General features: G+C 39.3%; 1 protein-coding gene across 7 annotated transcripts in view; it reads right to left on the reverse strand.

The window, feature by feature from the left end:
* The window catches only part of LOC106898163 (potassium voltage-gated channel subfamily KQT member 1-like), a 534,664-nt gene that overhangs the window by 433,249 nt on the left and 77,357 nt on the right, over nt 1-24,058 (reverse strand). The gene's annotated exons all lie outside the window — the stretch shown is intronic.

Genomic DNA, 24,058 nt, shown 5'->3' on the forward strand with positions numbered 1-24,058 from the left:
CCCTATCTGTTTTAATTCTGATAATTCTTGAAATATTGGCACATATATAGTTATGACTTGGCAGAGTGAAATGGCTTGGAAAATACATATGATGATGCATATAAATTCAAGGGAGAAAAAAGAAAAGATAAATATTTGTGGGATGGGAGGGCAAATGACTAAAATTAAGTTTCAAACAAAAGAAGTAAAAGACTAAGTAGCATCACTCGCATACTCTGTAGTGGCTAAGAAGACAAAAACAACCTACATGACAAAAATGAGAAAGCTTGCCTACTAGAAAACTAAATTATTGAAATCTCAAGTTAATACTATAGCACCACTTTGGCTGGACTACATTCCAGCTAAATACTAAAAAGCATACCACATCAGAGCTTACTATTGTAAGAGCCATAGCATAAATGGCAACGAGTGAAAACGAAGTCTATGGAATATAATTATAAAATGGCATAACTGAACACCGCTAAAGGACATAAAATTACAAAACTATTTGATTTACATCTGCTGCACTTAATCACAATTAAACTATGTTTCCAGGAGAAAACCAAATCTTCCTGGCACTGGGAACATGAACTTCAGTGCTCTTCCAGCACTATTGAAACACTTCGGTTGCTCTAGAAGAGCTTTGTTTTGTGAGACCTGTCAGTTCTGCACTTGTTTTGATAAGACTTTTTTTTCTGTGATAGAAGTACATAGCCTTATTTCTGGACAAAGGATTGAGATACATAGATCCCATATTTGAAGTATTGCTTTGGGAAGCACACATAGATTTAGGAATAGGCTCCTTCAACCTCTAAAGAAGTATCACCACAAAATTAACCTGGGGGAGTTCTGACTTCAACTTCAGTAAGGTTTCCCCCATAGACACCTAGCAGAATTTGAGAGTGAACCAAAGGCAGAGTTAAGTCACTGTGCCCATGTAAGGCATCATCAGACTAAAGAGAAAGCACTGTACTTCTATCAATTCGTACTACACAATGGACTGCTGAAATGGTAAGAGGAGGACCTAGTTAATTCACGGGGTTTTGCCTTTTATATAGCACAGGATAGATATTAAAATTACTGCAATGCATTTGACATGGAAAGAAGTGGGATTATATTTAATTTCTGTCATTAAAGGTTTGGTCCATATTGCCTTATCAAAGTTATCTCTGTCTCATCTATTTGCAATCTATATCCATGGGTTCTCAAAAAAAAACCAAAACCACAACCCCCTAATTGTTTACATTTTGCTTGCTGATTCTTTTTCTGAGAAGTGCTCACTACTACAATGGCTCTTTGCTCCATAACATGATAGTTATGAGAAAAAGAGGAACAGTATCATGCCAGTTCTGCAAACTTCACTTTCTCATTATTCCCGTTTCACAGAATTGTTGGAGTTGGAAGGGATGTTCTAGAGACCATCCAGTCCAACTTCCCACAGCAGGGCTGCCCAGAGCACATCACGCAGGAGCATCCAGACGGGGCTTGAAGATCTCCAGAGAAGGGGACTCCACACCCTCCCTGGGCAGCCTCTGCCAGGGCTCTGCCACCCTCACCCCAAAGAAGTTCTTCCTCAGATTGGAGTGGAACTTCCCATGGTCCAGCTTGTGCCCGTTGCCCCTCGTCCTGTCCCTGGGAACCACTGAAAAGAGTCTGGCTCCATCCTCCCTCAACCCACCCTTTAGACACTTGTCAGCATTAATAAGGTCTCCCCTCAGCCTTCTCTTCTCCAGGCTCAAGAGCCCCAGCTCTCTCAGCCTTTCCTCATCAGGGAGATGCTCCAATCCCTCCATCATCCTGTGGGTGCTGTGCTGAGTGCTGCAGAGCAGCTCTGCTGTTACTGCAGGGGTGCCTGGAATCCCTGCTTCTCTCACCATGGATCTTCTGCAGAGATGGGTAGAGTATAATCCTGGACTCTATGTCCTCAACACACGCTTGGCTACTTACACAAACATGGCAAGCTTCTTTATATAGGGTAAAAGCATGCACATTTTCTGTTTGGTGAAGACTTTGCTATGATAATCTGCAACAGCCTAATCCCACACACAGTACACATACATTTCATTCCTACAAGCATTTTGGAAAAGACAATGATGTGATTACGTACTTTATACAAACAGGACTTCTGTAATATATACTCCATAGTTCATTTTATGACGTGAATTGAAGATGTGCACTTAGCACCATAAAATTAAGGATTTGGGTCACGTCTCAAAGATTGCCTCCCTGCTTCCTCTCTCCCCTCCCACGCTTCCCACAGGGTCAGATCTGTGGACAGAACAATTTTGTGCCAGTTTGGTTACAGACTAGATTTCTCTCAAAAACCTGCCTCTAGATTATACAAGTAGTAAGAGAAAGAAGAGCTTCTCCTAGAAGTGCTGCTCTTAAATATCAAGTGAAAGGAGGAATCCCAGCTCTGAGGCTCACAGTATTTGGGTGGTGATATTATAAGATTCCCTACTTATCTTGGAGCTACTTGACTCAGTTCAGGCTTGTGTTTCATGAAGTATTAAGCCATCACAACATATCTTGCTTTACCATCACTGTTTTACCATCGTAACCCTAATAATAAAAGCTACTTAATACTAAATCCCTTTATGCTTTTATCACCCATTAATTACGTGTGTTCCTGCTTTAAAATATTAACCCATTAATAATGTTTTCTAGTCCACACATCCAAATATTTATAAAATACAAGTAACATGTCCTCTGTTCTAAATATTTTCTGCCCTTAAGGTGACTGTCAGAGTTGTGAGCAGTTACCACCTTATTTGAAACACTCTTTCTGGAACCAGCCCAGTTTCTGAAGTTAACTGACACTCTCCCTGAATGAACTTCAAAAACTCATTTAGACAGCAGTGTTCAGTTCTAGATCAAAAATTCCTAAAATCCCACAATAAAAAAAAAAAATTGTTCCTTTATGTCAGGAAGCCACAGGCTTCCGAGCAATGAAATAATTCATAATAATCATTCATGGTAACGCTTTCATTTGGAGGAAATGTGGAACATTAAAATACATTCAACACATGACAGTGATGCTTTCCAGAATTGAAACTCAAAGTTGTAAGGTCCAGCTACTACATATGGTAAGTTTATAAAATCTGCAGCTCAAGCCATAACAACTATATCTTCCCTCTCCATATTTATTTTAATAAGCTTTTCTTTTCCAAACTGACTTTATAGGAATAAATGCCTAATTTGTTTTGCAAGGAGGAGAGGCAAAGAAATATGAAGGAGGAAGAGAAGAGAAATCCTTCCTTCCCAAATCCCACTACTCACAATATGAAGAAGCTGTCCATATTCAGTTATAAAATATATCTAATATTTTCTGAGCATGAACAGTTCGAAGCAGCAAGTTGAAAATACAGAATAGTATCTACCACAGTACAGCAAATACCAGTGAATGCCATAGACCTAGGAATCCATGAAACAGATCAACTCATTAAATGAAACAGCAAAAGGCAAGTTAAGTTTCATATATCTCTATTTTTTCCTTCAGTATCAATTTCTAAAATGGTGAGAACATATAATAAATGCATCAAAACGTAATCCAGAGATATCTTTGCAGTGCTGCTTAGCTTTATCTAACCTTAGATTCCTTATTCATATTACACTAACTTCTGTCTTTGTAGAACGAGGAAAAAGTGAACTCGATTTACGACTGCAGTAGAAAATATGATGGCACATGGTTACCATTACCTTGGTTATCCTCAAATAGGCAATGCCTACCAATACCAAGACAAGATAACCAGGAAGATTTTGCACTATTCTCTTCTCAGATAAAGAAGGTGGAAAAAAAGAAAAATCAGGTCCCTTCTATTGCAAATAATTCCAACTTACTTTTTTTATTAGGAGGTAGTTTTTTTCATACGCACCAATAAAAACCCAAACACAAATTTAAAGATAATTCATACCATTCCCACAGAGTCTGTTTTACAGAAGTCTGCAGAGAACTGCAGTGGCTGCTTACAGTATATAGAAGAGAACCAGCAGTTGCTACTCCCAGGAATACAAGCCCAACAGAACTGGAGTGAAAGGAAATACTGAAAGGAAATTAAGCTGGCAAAACACAGGAACATGGACAGAAACGGACAGTAAATTTGAGGCAACAACATAAAACAGTTCCTATTGCACGAAAATTTATTTCTCAAATTGTCAAGTAACAGATTATCTAATTAACTAGATTATGCAAAGACAATGCCAAGTACTTGGTGACAGGAGAGAACTCACAAAGCAGATGGATAAAGATGCCCAGGAAAGCTGAAGAGCTGCGTGTAAAAACACAGGGCTGGAGAAGGGCCATATGGGACATAAAAGGTAAGCTAACCAGTGTTCAAAGCATTAAAAAATTATCATCTAGAGAATGCTGATGAGGATAAAGTCTCCTCTACTAGATGCAAGTAAGGGTGGGGGCTTTTCTGTTTGTCTCAGGGTTTTGCTTGGTTGGTTGGTTGTTTTTAAAACAGAACATTGTAAAAGACAGGCTTAAGAGACCAAAAGTAAATTCCAAACTATTCTTTCAGTGCCACTTTTAATCACTTTAATCCATTTCAATTATTCCTTTTCTTTCTTAGAACAAGGACTTCTTATTAGTGCTGAAAGAGCTATCTTATAAAGAATAACTCTTAAATGAAATAACCTGTGAGAGAAAAGTAACAAGACAGCATTTTGAGAGGCGTGTTTTTATCATTCTTGTATGCTTAGCAAGAACTTAGTAGGAAGAGTAAACTGACAACAGCAACAATAAATCCATAACAGGCTTCTTGATAATATACACAGTTAAAATGGAAATTTGGGAATACACCCAATTTTTTTGAGTTAGATCAGGCACATCATCAAAATTATTATGATAACTAGCACACTTTAAGTTATAATAAAACTTTTCTTAACAAAATCAAATGAAATATTAAAATAAACAACTAATTTTACCTGTAAATTTATCTACATGTTTAACAAAACAAGCTTATCGGCTTATTTACAATAAGACCAACTGACTAGATGGTTTTTTCAGAAGTGCCTAAACCAAATTTTCCAGTACAAAAGAGACATTCAGTAAAATTTAATTTCCTAAATTCCATATGTGCTTGAAAAAAAAAAAAATCTACTCCGCACACTTCATTGGCAGAGCATTTCATCATTTGATTGAACTATTTCCATAGAAATTCTCAGTTTAAAGAACTGTATGTGCACAATATGCACTGTGGGTGACATAGCACTAGGGGAAAAAAAAGGAAAACCCTTTAATTTTGCTTCATTCCTGCTCTGCGGCACACCTAAGCCAAAAAACTTTGCTTTCTCTACAGTCAATGGAGAAAGGGAAAAGGAGGCATCTCTGAAGAATGACTGTCAGTCCAACTGCAGACAATACCATTAGACTTACAAGGCACATATCTTGATTCCACACGCAAGGCAGGTGGAATCAATCCAACCTAAAAGTTGACTCTGGCAGTTGACTGCCTACTGACTTTCGGATCAGAAGTTAGTTGTCAAAACACACTCTTATAACACCAGGCTCCACTACTCAATGTAACAAATGTCTGTGAAGTAAACACAGGATTTAATTTTGTACGTAAGGCTGCACCTGGACAGAAAATCCACAGGGTGACTATGCTTCCTTTATCCACAGGGAGGAACTACCCGTGAGATCACAGCATTATTTCCTGTCTTCTTTCTTGTGGCAGGAAACCCTATCACCTCACTGCTCAAAAGGCAGTATTTTTAAAGCTGTATAAAGAGGCAACCTGTTTTGTGTCCTAGACTGAGGCATTTCCAAAAACTTATTAACCTCAGAGAAAAAGGCAACTTAATGGCTTATGGAATCCAGGGTCCCTATAAGTGTATTATACCTGACCATTAGCCTGCCTTTAAAAACCTCTTCAACTTGCTATCGTTATTCATCTCAGCAGCCCAATGGTATTCAAGCTCATCTGACCTGTCACATTGGAAGAGTATGGCCAAACGTACCATTAGTATAGAGTGAATAACTTTATCAAAGTCCTATTATGAGAGATTCGCTTCATTACTATTGGGGAACTAAAGTGCCAGGAGTGTACTCAGTACTACTCTAAATAAGAAAGAGTTATTTTTATTTTAGTTTTTCTATAAAAGTGTTAAAAATCTGAGCATCTGAAGGTGGGATTTTAAATCCTTACTAGGTACTCAAATGTAAGCCATCTGCAAATGCTAAATACTCAGATTGTACCATACACGACTCCAAGAGCTACAAGTGCCCAGGAAAGTTAAAAAAGCCAAGCCACTTCATATACCTAATTTTAGGCATCTAAATTTATTGTCATTAGAGACACAGCTGATACTGCAATTCTTGTACATTCTCCCTGAATTTGATATTACTCCCAGAAGACCCACAGATGCAGACCAAAATGAATTAAACAGTAGTTTTACAGCAGAACAGAAATAAAAGAGCATCCGAATCAGTGAATTGAGAAATAATAATAAATTTGTATTTTCCACAAACATATTCTGAGTACATGCAAAAGGTGCCATGCCAGATTGCTGCAGCACTTAGTTATATGTTCGGCTGCAAGTGTTAAAGATAAACTTCAACATCAGGTTCCCTGTGTATCTGATTTGAAACAATCAGCACTCAAAATGCACCAATGCTGACTTTATTTGTTGTACATTCTTTTGTTTAGATAAGCCTGCAGGCCAAATAACATACAGACTTACACCCCATGGACCCACAATCACTCGTTACATGTCTAATGCGACAGCACGGAGACGGAAATGAATAGCAACACATAACTCAGAATTACAAAGGCATGTAGTACGGGGAAGCACGCAGAGAGAAAACAATGAAATATACTTTTGAATGCATATGAAGATGCTGTTACCTTCCCCACTGCCTGAAAATTCTCATAAGACCTAACAGACAAGAAGGATGCAACATATTCACAAAAAAAAACAACCACCAAAAATGTTCTACAGCATGATAAACAGAAGTCTACTTAAGAAAAAGTACAGTCGGCGCAAAATATACTTCTTTTCTTTAAATGAAACATATTGGCTTAGCATATTTCGCTGAATATTTTGTATGAAGTAACTTGTAGAGTGAGCAAACATCCATACCACTGAACCTGTGTAATGTTTGCCATTAACTGACAAGCAGGTTTGTTGATAGATTCAGAGAAGTGGCCAGGGACCAACTGCACAGAGAGTTGTAAGTACCTCCTCGTACACAGATAGGACCTGTCAGAGGAGAACTGGAGATTAATGGAGCATAGTAGGGAAGCACGCAGCCTTGGTGCCACTCACTATCTGTTCAGATAGCAAGCTATGATTGCCATTGTGCTCAGCTCAGCCCCTTTCAAAAGCATTAAGTTCAGAAAGGATTTTCCTTGGCCAAGATAATCTAAGAAAATTCATTATGTTTAAATGTCTATTGATTGTGCTGGGATAAAAGCATTAATGATCAACTTCAAAACACGAGAACAGGGAGCTAAGTTACAAATAAGAGCTACTAAGAGCTAATAGGTAGCTAAGAGCTACCTGTTTTAACTTTTATATTTCTGGTTGCATCACTCACAGGATTATATTATTAGCTATGAGGGAGCTGTAGTCATTCTGCTATCATCATTTGGTCATACTGCACAGTATTACTTGAGTTACAAGGTGGTCAGGTATTTGGTCCAACTGCCTGGATGCTCCGACCTCCTTGACTTTCACAGGAGAAAGCAAACGGCATTTCAGGAGTACGTACAACTCCACCAGGCAGATCCCTTTTTCCATAAGTATGCATGATCTGCCCCTTAGAGCCTCTACTTGGTTACAATAAAATGTACCTCTATGGACTTTTTTCCTCCATCTTACTGAGCCAAAAAGACAAGGAGGCCAGAGAAAGAGAAGGCCTACAGGGAACCCTAGAGGGTTTTCTCATTCTCAACCTGAACCATCCATAGAAATCTCCCATCTCTTAAGATCCAGGCTCTCTACTTGTGTATCTCAGGTAGTTTGCCTTTCCCAGGTTTACATGTGGATAGAGAAATGAACATTGACTTCTTCATTTTAACATTTCTTCTCCCTTGTGCTCTGTTCCTGAACAAAGTAATGCTTTTCTCCTTATGAAAGCCATTTCTCCTAAACATAAAAACCCCATGCTTCTAAACACAGTCAAATGTATGTGGTTGATAAGGATGGTAATAAGGGGTAAGGTCTGGCAAAAAAAGGTTGGAAAGCACATTTTCCTGGTTGGTTGGGGAAGAGGAGCATGCAGAGAAACCCACAGAATGAAATGCACAGAAGATAAGAGTTCAGTTATTAAGTTATGCCACATGGCAGTAGCAGGAGGATTGTGACAGCAGGAAAAATACAGTAAATAACATGAATAGGAAAAAGAACATCTGTGCAAAGCAAAGCATCTACCTGCCTGTCTCACCTAAAGACTTTCCAGCCCTTGGGGTCATCCTCCTTCAAGTGAGGACAGCAGGTACCTTATCCTCCTCAAACATGTCGTAGCAAAAAATCTAGTAGTCACAGCTTTCTGCAGAATAGCTCCAGTTCTGCCACAGCAGTTTATGTTTTACCATTTACACTTGGTGGCTGAAACAACAGAGGGTAAGTTGCTGACATCTATTGTCAGCAGCGAGCTACTTTTCCTGCGTACGTTAGGCCTAAACGCTGCCACAACCAGCCCAGGAGGAATGCGAACCGGACACCTTTGGGAAAGCATCTAACAAGACAAGTCGTATTTAAATGATGTCAAGAAAACAGCGTTTCTCAATATTCTACAGCAAAGTGTTTTGACTCATTTCAACGCTGAAAAATATCTCTTTTTCTCTTAACTGAAGCCTCATTCTTTTACTTTTCCTTATCTGAGACAATCCTTGTGCCCACAGACATTTAGAACTTCTTTTTCAGAGTTAGAGATGCCATCTGCAGCTTGTGAATATGTTAGATCAGCTCTCTATGACTAAATTCCTGTCACCAATACTAGTGCATTTGAATTTTAAGGCTAGCAATACTTGACTGTGAGTTCAGTTATTCTGAAGAACAAAAAATACAGTAAGAGCAGTCAAGAAAAATAAGACAAAAATAGCTTTGAAAGGGATCCTTCTCCATGGCTTGGCTCCTCCCCCCAAAGGACAAGAAGAACTTGACCTTAAAATGAAACAATTAATAGTCAGTGAAATGTAATTTGGCAGCTTGTTAGCTCGCAGGGAGAGCCCTTAACACATACAAACTCTTAGAATTACACATAGGGAATGTATCATGTAATATAAATATATAGAGTTACTTTCCATTATGGGATTCAGAACTGCTATTATAGTGAAAATGTTTATTTTAAAAAGGAAGTACAGTTTTAGTGTGGCTATTAAAGAAAATATACCAGTCTGAAAATGTTTTTATTTTTCATGACTGTTAATGGTCAAAGCATACAAATTGCAATGACAGTAAAATTAGAAACATCTTCCGAGTTGTTGTCAATGTTTTGACTCACGAGGACACAAAACCCAATTATTAAAACTACAGTGAAATGCACCACAATTATTTGCTCATCTAATGCAGTTCTTTGCACAACTGAATCCTTGTAGAACAATTTCCCATGGACTAGCAGCTCATCATGAATTGAGGACATAAAACTTGGTTATCAATCTGCTTATTCTGCACTGACCAGAGAAATGCTGTAAAGTAAAACATAATACTAGAGGAAATAATTGCCATATTTGTCCTAAAACTCAAAGCAATTTCAGCAAAATAATCTGTAGCTAGTGGCAACATTCTATGAGAGTGTTCCCTTCCTATTTCAAATACATTTACTCTGAATGACTTATTTGCTAAGTGTTGAATATGAAGATTTTTAGGTAGGGCAGTAATTTGAGCAAAAGTCTAAGATACAACTATTAAAAAAGGAATTAAAAATAGACATTGTTTTATATACCCAATACTACACAAATTCTGAATTACAGATCTTCAGATTATAGAACTTGAAATGTACTGTTTTCATAAGCACAAAACCCCCTCATAAGTTATCTTCCAAGAAATGCTGCAAACCAACCGATCCCATTTCATTTAAAATTTAATTCATGGAGTCTTCAACCATGTACTTCAGAACTCAGTCAGTATGTGCATTCACTATTAATGCTACATTCCCACTTTCTCATATTGCTTATTTTCTCATATTGCTTATTCAGAATTTCCACTAGGAAATATTTAGAATATTTTTAAGTTCATCTTAAATTTATTTAATTACAAAGAAGCTGGTGAACTTTCGCTGCCACAACTAAAATGTGACCTTAATCCAATTTTTTGAGGCTCAAATTATTAGCTTTAGAATACCCAGCATAGTTAGTATTCTAGGCTCCCAGTAGCAACCAAAAAACTGTACATAACAAGGGAATGATGATGTTTTTGACTGAGATATAACTTTAAGTTGACACATACCCTCACTGAGAGACTAAAGTCTTTCTTTACTGATGATATTGTGGAAACACATTTGAGTGTGTCCTGTAGCTCTTAAGGCTTAGGGTGACCTTGATTTTCCTCTGGCAGCAGGCCATGATTTTGCTTGAAAAAAGTCACAGTGACAGTGAGAACCCCTGACAGATGTAATGAGACACACAGCTTTATCGTGTGCCTTCCCCCCCCCTCCACCAAAAGACCTGGATGTAAGGGGGTGAAAAAGCTCACGTTTAAGCTCACCCTGTGCTTCTCAGTTTGACTCTCCCCATAAAACACATCTTCATGGAGCAAAGAGTGTTCCTCTGTAAGAGATGTGCAACGAAGCCCTGAAAAGCAAAGAACTGAGAGAGTGCTACCACTGCCATCATTACTGAATACAATGATCAGTGTATTACGAACTGGCTGTAGATTCTGCAAATCCCAAAGAGAAATCTAGCTGAGTGCTGAATTTGAGGAGTGACTTGACTGGGATCATCTTCAGAGAAAGTAAAGATTATAACAGATCACAACAGACATGTATTTTCTTACCCTGTGAGTCCCATCACAAGGCTTTGGTTCTATCCATGCTTCTTTAAGCTATTGATCTTCACCACATTGCTGAGGACCGAGACATAAATTCATCTTTGCCATGTGTGAAAGTGACATGGCTCAGTTATCAGTCTTACTGCCTTTAATCTCATGATTCATCAGAATCAACTTTTTAATATATACTCATGGCTACAGATGTTGAATCCTAAACAGAGGCAGAGGATAAAACAACTTCCATGCTACTGCCTGTCCAATCAAATATTTTTCTTTTAACTAAAAATAATAAAAAAAAAAGGAAGTGCAATTTGTTTTCTAATCACTAATGGTTTCAGGCACAGTGTCAAGAGGACAGAAACTACAAATTTGATTAGGATGATCTTTTTGTGCCATTGGCTAGCTTAAGAAGTTCTGCTTTTTCTTTGTGGGCAAATCACAGAGTACCCTTGCAGAATATTCCCTTGAGTTCTCTTTGGCATAAAAGACTCAGATACCACTCAGTGTCTTAAGTCAGTTGACAAATCCAAACAGTGATTCCCAACTTCTGTCCTCTGTCTTATGATATATGCTAGGATCATAGGATGACTGGAATAGAAATGCCTCTAGAATAACTTTTTTTTCTAGCCTTTTTAAGCTAGTAAAAGTTCACAGAAAGTTATTAATGTGGTTTTTAAAATAAAGTGGCAAATAGATTTTTAGCTGAAATAAGAGATTGCTCAAGATTAAGTTTATCTTGGGTGGGGGGGTGTTAGAAGGGAGGATGTTTTACCTAGAAACACTGTCTTGTAATACATTTTAGACAGCTAAGGAATAGTTTCCTTTTGAAAGAACATCAAATACTTGACAGTGTAATCACTTCAGCTTGATTTTCCTCACAGTAGATTTCACAAGCCTTTGCTGTTGCCTAAGTGCTAAGAAGGACCTTTGAGGAAAGCACTGTATCACTATACCCATGTCCAGTGGATAGAGCCAAGAGCACACCTGACCTGAGCGTGGCTACCGTATTCTGAGCATGGCTACTAACACATCACTATAGGGAAGCTGGGTTTTGAAGACAACTAAAAGCACTTTGGAACAACACTATTTCTATTGCATTCAAAGACTAAGGTAAAATAGAACAGGTAATTCTGCCTCTAACTTTGCCTTGGGCAAACACCAGATACACACCCTACAACAAGAATATTTAAGAGTTCTCATGCATTCATTCAGCAGTGGTTTGCAATCACAACCATTTTCCTTCATCCATTAAATGTGAACAAACCAGATGATTCACTATGTCTATACTTGGTAAGTTTAAGTGGACGGGTAACAGGATTCCATGGTCATTCAAATGCAAACATATACATACCATCCTGGAATAGTCTGCACTTTGGAATAACTGCTGAAACAGACAACACAGGTGGATTTTCCTAGTATCAGATAACAGCAGATCAGGACAAAGAACTATATTATGCACTGCCTTGTCTCCAACAGAGGTAAAGAGCAGATGTAGAAGAACAGGACCAACATGCAGTGCTAGCTTCACAGAGAACTTCCTGTGGTTTGCAGCTGTGAGACTTTCAAATCTGAGGTGATATCTAAGAGTTCTTGATGGGTTTTCTTATTCAGTAAATTCATTCTTGTGGAGTCGAGAATACATAAAAATGCACTTGCCCAGTAAATGGAAAATTAATGCAGTAACCTCAAATACTTAATATTGCTATGGGGAAAAAATGCAACATTAGTGAAGCACCATGTCAAAAGCCAAGAGAGGTAGGATATAAGTAAAATGAATTTTATTCCAGTAATATTGCAGACTCTGGAAATGATAAAGGCATAGCTAAAGAGGCAAGTTACTTCTTTTGAGAGGATAATGTGAAGACTGTTCTTCTGGTGCCTATTCCAGTAATATTACAGACTCTGGAAATGATAAAGGCATAGCTAAAGAGGCAAGTTACTTCTTTTGAGAGGATAATGTGAAGACTGTTCTTCTGGTGCCCAGGGACAGGACAAGAGGGAATGGGCACAAACTTGAATGTAAGAAGTTCTACTTAACCATGAGGAGGAACTTCTTTCCTTTGAGGGTGGCAGAGCCCTGGAATAGGCTGCTCAGGGAGGTGGTGGAGTCTCCTTCTCTGAAGACATTCAAAACCTGCCTGGACAAGTTTCTGCACAACCTGCTCTGGGTAGACCCGCTTTGGCAGCAGGGTTGGACTAGATGATCTCCAGAGGAACCTTCCAACTCCACGTGATTCTGTGATTCTGATTCTTATTACATTTCTAAAGCAGTAAGATCCAAGATTTTCATTGCCATTTGGAGTCCTGACATCATAAAGGTTACTGACTGTTGTACACAAGGCTTTTGGAGATTTGCTTTCAGACCCATAGGGAGAAATTAACATCTTGTTCCCCATCTCGTTCCCCATGTCCTTTCTCCTTGCACCTTCCTTTACACTGATGCTCTTGTGCAGCTACTTCCTCATGACTATGTTTTTCTACTGGGGAAGCCCTCCCCAAACCCATGCCTTATGTGTTGGCTTTTAAGCTACAAATGCTTTAGTGTTCTTTTATCCAGATTTGGATATGGTCCTTTTTCCACCTGAGAACAGGTTTAAATTTGGTTGAAGAACAAGTGAAGGGAAGATCTTGCTGCTTGGTTCAAAGTACTGACCATTTCCAGCTTTTCAAAGACTATTATAATGACAATGTTTGCTAGCATGGCACAGAAGCACCTCTTTGACAAGCACCTCCACGTGATTCTGTGAGTCTGATTCTTATTACATTTCTAAAGCAGTAAGATCCAAGATTTTCATTGCCATTTGGAGTCCTGACATCATAAAGGTTACTGACTGTTGTACACAAGGCTTTTGGAGATTTGCTTTCAGACCCATAGGGAGAAATTAACATCTTGTTCCCCATCTCGTTCCCCATGTCCTTTCTCCTTGCACCTTCCTTTACACTGATGCTCTTGTGCAGCTACTTCCTCATGACTATGTTTTTCTACTGGGGAAGCCCTCCCCAAACCCATGCCTTATGTGTTGGCTTTTAAGATACAAATGTTTTAGTGTTCTTTTATCCAGATTTGGATATGGTCCTTTTTCCACCTGAGAACAGGTTTAAATTTGGTTGAAGAACAAGTGAAGGGAAGATCTTGCTGCTTGGTTCAAAGTACTGACCATTTCCAGCTTTTCAAAGACTATTATAATGACAATGTTTGCTAGCATGGCACAGAAGCACCTCTTTGACAAGCACCTGCTTCTCTGATACCTACACCTTATCATCTTTCTCATCTGATATTACAAGTGATTCACAACTGAAACCTTATCACTCTCCTCTTCCACTCCAAAGTCGTTATAAATTCGCAGTCAGCACAACATACTCTGTTACTTACAGTTCAAGAGGTTAAATGAAAGCTGGCACCACCGTGGCAATTCAGCAGCATTATTTAGCCTGAAGTAGTTGTTCAGTTGCAAAAGGAACTGCTTCAATGAGATCACTGAGATCAAAGAGAGCCCTTCTACAACAATTCCTCCATTTTTTTCATGGCTAAGAGCTCGATTCCATTGGAGATAGTCTCATGGAATAAAGCCATTTGCGATGAGATGCATCTATGCTACACAAGAGAGGATGTGCAAAGCTAATAAGTCCTATCTCCCTGCAGCATAGTTTCTTCAGATGGTTGGCAGAGACCCTAACAAGATAAACATTGGAAAAATCTCTCAGACAGTTGCATGACCCCATTGCAGCAGCCTCAAAATGGAGAGAGAGAGAAGACTGTCAATGGGTGATTGCATCCTAGGAAGTGGGAACACAAGAAGGTCCATTCAATGCTGGGGAGGCAAGATGCAGAGATGAAGGTAGTAGAAAGAGAGAACATCAGAAGTCTCCTAAATAAACCTTATTCTGAATTAAATGCCGTAAAATAGTAAACAGCCAACTTGTTCAAATTAATCTGTTTTTAGAAATTGCTACTGACACAGACTTCACGGTGTCGGTAAGTGGTTAGCAACCACTTGGTCGGTTAAGCAACCTAAAGTGCCTTGCTCTCTGTAGAGAGGCTGAAGAAGTATTTTCTCCAGTCAGTCCATGTCTGAGTTTGGCAAATAATAATGCATTGATTTATCAAGCAAAGAACATCTTTACCCCTTTAAGGAGACTTAAGCAGTCTGTAAATGTAAATTGAGGACTTTTACCAGGCAAAGTAATTCCCCGTAAAAACACATCACTATCCTACCCAAGTAGATCTCCATCAGCTAAAATTGATTTTATTTGTGTGACATATAAATAGGCCTACTCTTTTATAAGTGTGATTTTACCTTATTCAAAAAGGTGCAGCTGCAGAACTTCCGGAGATACCATTTCTCCAGCAAGAAAAAGAAAAATCCTATTTAACACTGATATTTTATTATGCTAAGCCAGGTTTATGTGTATTTTTGCATACACTTTCTGTTCATCAGGCTGTACAAATTCATCCCTGTAAACCATAGGCTGCTGAGCCCCCCCCAGACACCAAAAACTGGTGCACGTTCTCTCTCTCTTTTACAAGGTTACAGAAACAGCAGCCAATCTGAGCCCTTCAAATAAACAGCAAGAGAAACTTGTAGACTTCTATCTAGGGCCGCCGGCACACACTTGCTTCACGATGGCTCACTCAGCACAAACTAATCTAGGATAGATTCAGGTCAACCTGACCTGAAATAGATCTTAATTGAGTTAGTACAACCAGGTCTAGAGTATCCCATTGCCATGGTCTGATTCACCCCATTAAAAACAGAATGAAAAAGCCACTAGCAACAAATACTGGCATTATGCTGCTTAAGTTTTTTTTTGAAAACTGGAGTCAATTTCTGATAACTCAGCATAATATAATACTTTAAGGAACACAAATGGATCCAAAGGGTCAGAACATGGTCACAGTTTACGTCCCCATGAGGCAGATTCAGGACCAGGTCGTGTGCAAGCCAGAATTCCTAGAATTAGGTATCAGAATTGCTCTCCCCATAATTCACCTTATTCAAAGATGAAAAAAACATTCCTCTCCTTTTATAGAGGAGTTTTTAAGTCCATGCCAACTACACACAATTCTCCTGTTGGTGAGACCACATGCTATGGACGATAGCAAGAGTGGAAAAGAGGAAACCCAGGAAGTTTTTTCCTTGATGGCGGATTTCCACTGCTGGAGCATGCTTAATACAGAAATAATACATTACTAAAATAATACAGAATTTTAAAATTCGTCAAGGTTTCTTTTTATTTCCAAGCTGGGTACTTCTCTGCTGCATTGAGTGGCACTGATTGCATCTGTATCTTTTTATAACACAAGACAGGAAGGTGCTATACAGGAGTCTTACCTACATTAGCATGGAAGGAAAAGCAAGAAAACTCCCTAAAACAGGACGTAAAGCAGAGAGGAAGGGATGTCCAAGGTAATTCATCACCTTTCCCCCCAAACCTCTGTGGGCCTCACCCCAGAGGAATTCCCATAGACATTATTGCCAAGTCAGCTGGGATATTCACTGCCAATTTCTCTGCAGGAGAACACTAAGGAGCAAGAGCTTTGCCCAGAGATACATTTACTCACTTTCAGTTTTCAATGAGGTCCATTTAAAAAAACATATGTTCCCCTCCAAGTGAATAGGATTTATATTAAAAAAGAGTATATATTCCAGTTTTGTCAGCTTCCCTTGTGATGAAAGAACGTATTTTTCATAAAAAACTTTGCTTATGTGGGAAAAGAACTGATGCATTTATCTCCTATGGAGTGACTTTTTAACAATGGATAGCAACACTGGGTAAAATGCAAACCAATTCAGTGATTCCTGTAGTATTATTTAACTGAAAAGTCAGCTGAAAAGCAGATATCAATAGCTCACTATAAAAGTCCAACATCCTAATTCTGCAAGAAAAACTAGGAATTTTAAGCAAAACTACTCATAGATCATAGGCAGAAGCTTTTTACACCCTCCAAGTTTTCTCAAAATTCAACACTGCATTCTGTCGAAAACAGCAACAAGGTCCAACTGTTTCATCAGTTGTAGCCAAGCAACACTAAAGAGTTCAGAATTTGGCCCAATTTTAATCAATACAAATAAGCCGTCTTACTCACTTAGAAATTTATTAACTCTGATCGATAGATTTCATACAACAGCTGCACAAAAATCAATGAACAACGCAACCTATACAGAACATTGCAAATGTTTGTTCATTAGGAAATTACTGTTGCTTCCTCTTTTCTTTCCAAAAGATAACAATATTGCAAAAGATTGTTTAGCCAAGTATTCTAATGCTAAAGGTGCACCAGTTGTATGTACACAGCAGATTAGTGGACACTCCAAATTGAAGTGGAATCAGTTCCAGATGTTTTCCACTGATTAAATTTAGCCCAAGCAAGGTTAAGTAAATGACAAGCAGCTGCTTTTCTTTTTTTGCAATAGTCATGAAAAACACTCTTAAAGTTCTGACTACCTCTAACTGGCAGACACATGGTACAGTACCTATTTTCCTAGGTTTTTATGATTAACAGAGACTATGGACAGTCTTAGAGCAACATTCTTTTTACCCTGACTCTGTCAGATCTTATGCAGATCAGAACTAAGAGGAAGAAGCTCAACAATAAAAAAAAAAAATCATATCTCTTTGGAATGACTCAATTACATGTACCCATAAAACACAGAGATTCTCATTTTATATGCTAGTTTTTACTGAAGTAAGGAGAAATAATACAGGAAAATGTTAAAGTGTCACTAGGCCAGCTCATAGCTCAGTGCAATACTGGCATCACCCCAGTAATCACTCCATCTCAAACAGGACAGCAAAGTGCATTGATTTCAGGTTCTCACACATAACATGGGAATATCAGAAAGAAAAAATCACAGCCAGCAATAGGTGCAGGAGTTATAAATTAAAAATTATTCAAGTGTGAAAATTCACAACATAATAGCAAACAAGACCACTTTAAAAGCGGGGATTGCCTAGCTATTCCTCTCTGAAGAGTTCTTAAACTTTTACTTGGAAAAAAAACAAAGACCCTTGATTGGAATGTCACAGTTTTGAACATGCATAGAGGTTGACACAAGGCTTTATTCCTTAGACTTTTCTCCTTCTACTTAGACATACAGTGGGCTTTTTTTTTTTTAACCTGATAGGATTAAACTGACAGAAAGGCATAAAAAGTTCCTTGTGCATATATCTTTAGGCAAGTTGACAGGCCAGATTTTCCATCACAGCACTTATTCCTGGCAATGCACTGAAGCATTTCCAATGCACAGAAGAAAAAGCAAAAATTTCCATGGATTTGTGATTGGGAAAATCTGGAAAGAATACCATGCATGCCTGTACATAAAAATTATTTTCCAAGCATCTTCTGTGAGATTCCAAACAGCATGCTATGTAAAGAGGCATATCAAGCAAACTAAAATTGTTTAGGAAGTGGTTAACACTTGGGTATCTAAATACGGAGCTAAAACAAAAAAAGAGAACACTTAAAATTTTTTCTTCTCCATTTTTAAAGTAATGATCAGTGTTGCATATATATAAACCCACACCCCTAAAGAACCAGAGTTTATTTTATTTCTAATTCTGGAATCTTTTCAGCTTTCCCAGCTGACATACAATGAAAAATATGTAAAATGCATGCTTTTCAAGCCATATTAAGTCACATATTCAAGATGAAATGTATATTTACTGGCACCTCCTCCTCCACTTAAGCAGGCCTAGTCAGAAAAGCCATGGCTGTTTTTTAACATGATCCCCTGATCTCTCACAGTAATGTCATTCCCATCAGAAAGAACAAATTTTTGTGGCTAAAAAGTAGCTTAACATTCTGGATCAAATCACATCTCATTTTCCTCACAGAGCATTCACCACATTTGCCGCAAAATCCAGTTTCTCTCCTTGCAAAAGCTGACATGCCCAATTACCACTCCTCCTTGTTTATAAATGAGTAGGCCTATGTTTAATATTGCATTGACTAATAGCATTCTTCACTTCTGTAACGCTGTGTCAGTCTGAAAACACTTCATAAACAATTAAGACTCACAATATCTCTGTGACAGAGACAAGACACATTCATTTAACAGATGACGCAACTGAAGCACAGTGAGTTAATTGTCTGCCCAAGGTCACATAGCAAATCAGTAACAGAGCTAGGAACAGAATCCAGGAACACTGACTCATGCATATCTCCCTCCTCAAGAGGAGACAAGCCTTTTACACGCAGCCTCAACACCAAAATGGGGTTTCCATTGCAGTCTAACAGCCCGCTGCTACATGCTGGAGTTCTGTCAGTCTTCCATTCTCATTTTAACAGCTTCTTGCTGCCTCTGCTTCTTTTGTGCAAAAGAGTTTGAGGCAAAAGCTGATGATCCTTGGCTTTTTACAAAAGAAGCATACGCACACACAGAAAAAAAAGAAGTGCAAAAAGTTACCCTTATTCCCACCTTCAGTGAGAAGGCTCACAAGTACCTCAAAAAGGCCTTCACTCTCAGTCACTAGCAAACTGCAACGGAAAACTTCACAGCCTACAGTCATAGAATCATTCAGGTTGGAAGAGACCCTTGGGGTCATCGAGTCCAACCATCTACCCTACTCTACAAAGTTCTCCCCTACACCATGTCCCTCAGTGCCGCATCTAAATGTCCCTTAAACACATTCAGGGATGGTGACTCAACCCCCTCCCTGGGCAGCCTGTTCCAATGCCCAACCACTCTCTCTGTGAAGAATTGTTTCCTAATGTCCAGTCTAAACCTACCCTGGTGCAACTTGAACCCATTACCCCTTGTCCTGTCATCTGTAACTTGGGAGAAGACACCGACCCCCACCTCTCTATACCCTCCTTTCAGGGAGCTATAGAGAGCAATAAGGTCTCCCCTCAGTCTCCTCTTCTCCAGACTGAACACCCCCACCTCCCTCAGCCTCTCCTCATAAGACTTACTCTCCAGACCCCTCACCAGCTTCTTTGCCCTTCTCTGGACCTGCTCCAGCACCTCAATGTCTTTCTTGTGGTGGGGGGCCCAAACCTGGACACAGTACTCGAGGTGGGGTCTCACCTGCCCAGCACAGGGGGACCATCACCTCTCGGGTCCTACTCACCACACTGTTCCTGATACAGGCCAGGATGCTGTTGGCCTTCTAAAGCAGCAGTGGTAGAAAAAAAATATCAAAATTCCGTAGGACATGCTTATTTGTGCTTTTAAAGGTAAGTTTCATAGACTGTTTCCCCAGGCAACGTCCATTGGTATATTAGTTCCCCATTTCCCGATGCACAATTTGCATTGAAGTTTGAATATTGCAGTTACTTGACTAATTGAACAGAATCGGAAAATTGCAGTCTTCTAGAATTCAAGCTCTCCATAAAAAAAGAAGCCTTAAATCCCAAATTGCCTTCCCCCCTACACCTTCTCAAAGGTTGCCCTCACTTCCCCAAAATAATTTGGATCGTAGGATCTCAAGAAAGGCGGGCGCTGCAGTGCTATGCTGTACTGGAAAGGGCCCTCCCTATAAGGGCTCATTTGAGAGCAAAGCATCCCCCAGTGATGCAGCGAGAAGGTTCTTTTCCACACTGTGGCATCATGTACCATAAACAGCTGGTTAACAGACCAGAGATCAGGTCAAGCAGCTGCCTTTGTACTTGGTATCAAAAGCGTGGAGACAGATGACTGCAGTGAATTAGTGAGATACAGGATTAGCCCAGGAACATACAACAGGAGACAACTGCATGAGCAGTCCACAGGCCATCTTCCAAAGTGCTCTCAGCCACTTCTGAACAGATACCAACTGCATACTGAATAAAAATTCCACTCTAGTCTATCATCTGGGCTTACCTGCTAGCACCAGGCTCAGAATGTTCATAAGCCTGAGCCAGCACTGTGCGCTCGCAGCTCAGAAAGTCAGCCACCTTCTGGGCTGCATCAAAAGAAGCATGGCCAGCAGGTCAAGCGAGGTGATCCTGCTCTCATGAGACCCCACCTGGAGTACTGCATACAGCTCTGGGGCCCCCAACGTAAGAAGGACATGGACTTGCTGGAGTGAGTCCAAAGGAGATGGACTCACTGATGATCAGGGGACTGGAGCACCTCTCCTATGAGGACAGGCTGAGATTGTTCAGCCTGGAGAAGAGAAGGCTCCGGGGAGACCTTAGAGCAGCCTTCCAGTACCTAAAGAGGGCCTACAGGAGAGATGGGGAGAGGCTCTTTATCAGGGAGTGTAGTGACAGGATGAGGGGTAAAGGTTTTAAACTGAAAGAGAGGAGATTTATGTTAGATATTTAGAAGATATTCTTTCCTGTGAGGGTGGTGAGACACTGGAACAGGTTGCTCAAAGAAGCTGTAGATGCCCCATCCCTTGGAGGTGTTCAAGGCCAGGCTGGATGGGGCTTTGAGCAACCTGGTCTGGTGGGAGGTGTCCCTGCCCAGGGCAGGGGGGTTGGAATCAGATGATGTTTAAGGTCCTTTCCAACCTAAACCATTCTATGATTCTATGAAACCTCACTAAATGCTTTTCTCAGTTAACAAAAGAATTACCAGGAGTTCACTGTTTAAGTATCATATTCCAATAAGTTTTTATCCCTCTTAAAGTAGCCTAAGATAATTTTCTAGGCCATAATCCAGATCCTGTGTTTATGCACATATAAGGATGAGACAGGAAAGACTGACTAAAATCAGTATGTAAACAGGTTTCTGCCTCTCTCCATCTTCAACCCACATTGCCACATCATGGAAAAATGCCCCACACCATCTGATGCGATTGCTCTTGACCAGTTCATGTGAACTGTTACGGATTTCCTTCCTACTCTCTGGTTTTTACAAATATTTTGACCACTCCATCGTTCTTCCGTGAAATGAACTTTCCTAGAGACGGAAATTCCTCCTTCCCTCCCTTTCAAAGCGTGTATTATGTACCCATTTGTAGAGCCCTGCATCTCACATGCCTCCCATCAGTTCCCTTAGTGGCTCTTAGGTTGTTTCTGATCACTCCTTTACTCCTCAAGTATTTACTTTGTAAGCCCAGATTTGCAGCCTGATTTCAGCATATCTTTCCTGATTTTTTCTCTTCTGTTCTGACTTGATTTGCTGCTAAGTCATTAGCCAAAAACCAGGAGTTAACGCTACAAATGGGGCACATGTTTGGCACTCAAGAACCCACAGGCATAAACAATTCACTAATGGTCAGTTAAAAAAAAAAATGAAGTCCTGAAGCAGGACAAAACTCTTTTTTAAGGAAACAGAGAACAAAGAAATACTGTCTCACATACATAAAGGGGAACATCTACAGTAAATTCAGTTGAAACCTGGAGCTGCACACCAATGAGGAAATATGTAAAAGTGTCTTAGGAAACATTTATAAGTGATCCCAAATGGATCCCCGGAGAGGAAGAAGAAACTATCACCACAAACATCGTATTCCTCCCTATGAAGGACACCAAATTTCAACAGCTTGTTGTAACACTTCCCCTTCTTCCTCTGCAGCAAATGAAACGTTAGGACCCAGAGGAGGGGTGGGAAGATGAGCATAATTTCTACCTATTTTCCTGGTATTTAAGAAGTATGTGTCAGAGTCTTAATTGTATTTTTATTATTACTGCAATTTTTAAAATATGCAAAAAAATATTGTATTTTATTTTTTTGGTAACAATTAGATCTGGACTAACAGTGATTAAATTTCAAGATTTCAGTTAAACTAGCCCTAAATTCTAGTTTTACTTTTATAATGCATGCTTCCTCTTTCTTCTAAAGAGGACTTTGAGCGTAACACTTAATCTTGCTTCCTACCATACCTTATCTATTAACTCTAAATTTCCATTCTTGAAGCCCAACAACTATTTCACTTGTCTCTTCTTCCCAAGGCTGGCTAAGTCTATCATTTTATGATTACTCTCCAACACCCCTTTCCTATTTTTAATCAAATCTCAAGCAGTACAACTCGAAGGTAGTGCAGTCTCTCCTCTACTTCCACTCTTCACCTTCTGTACCAAGGCTACGGAAGATCTAGATGAATAATAGGTTTTTCCAATGCATTCCTTGAGACACAGATGTCAGGAAAACTGCACAAGGTCCTGTATCGTAGGAAGATTCTGCTGGTTGCTCAGCAAAAGAAAAACTGATTTCCTGTCTTTATGGTCAACAGTTGAATTCTCCCTTGACATTCTTATGATAGGGTCTTCGATTTTCTTCCTTCCTTCTCTTGCCCAGAGACTTACACAGCAAGACTATTACAGTGTCTATTCTGGATCCGAGATCATGACAGCATCAGTACCATGAAACAGTTTACCAAAACTATACAAGTTATTAGGTCAATTTAATCTCGCTTTTAAAAGCTGCCTTTATTTTATTATTAGGCAACATGTTGACTCAAATATAATTTATTTGCTTCTCTAAGTTTCTACATTTTTACAATTTTAACAGTAATCTGAAATATTAATTTTTGGCAACAAAACATCCTATATAATTTATTTGCTTCTCTAACTTTCTACATTTTTACAATGTTAACAGTAATCTGAAATATTAATTTTTGGCAACAAAACATCCTATTCTGGGGTATGCCTCCTATGCAACACAATTATTTTTTTCCCACTGCTGTGTGGATAGTGTCTTTTTTCCAGTTCTAACAGTCAACTTTACCAGAAACACCACTGCCAATAGTCTGCAGTGGTCAGGACTTCTGTTGTGCATTTGTTTTTTAACTCTATAGCACAAACTTGTCATTCATCCTGTGCTTATCCTAAGCCATCTTCATCATAGAGTCTCTGTATCATGCTGAGAAACTTTCTTCTGCTACTGAACAGCTAAATTCATCTAATGCACTGTCTCTGATGAAGCAAAAATGTTTTCTGGATTAAAAAAAAAAAAGTCTAAACACTGTTTTAGTGATATTACTAATGAGAAAAAGTTTGAGAGCTGCAAGTATCTTCTCTCACTATGCGCTCCCATGGTCTCTGGGACCATCTGGTATGAAGTCCCTGCTCAAGTCCACTGGGACTGGTGATCTAAACTCTGGTCCTAAATCAGGCAGAACGGGGAGCTGAATAAATGCAGAACAAAAATAAATTTTTATACCTCAAAACTGCCCAATTTAATCAGAGGTAAGAGCACATTTGGCAGAGGCAGCTGTTCTCTTCCTATCAGCCTCCATCACCCCTTACACCACCACCCCACCCCCAGTT

This window comes from Calidris pugnax, unplaced genomic scaffold (genome assembly GCF_001431845.1).
Source record: "Calidris pugnax isolate Ruff unplaced genomic scaffold, ASM143184v1 scaffold298, whole genome shotgun sequence".
Taxonomy (NCBI): domain Eukaryota; kingdom Metazoa; phylum Chordata; class Aves; order Charadriiformes; family Scolopacidae; genus Calidris; species Calidris pugnax.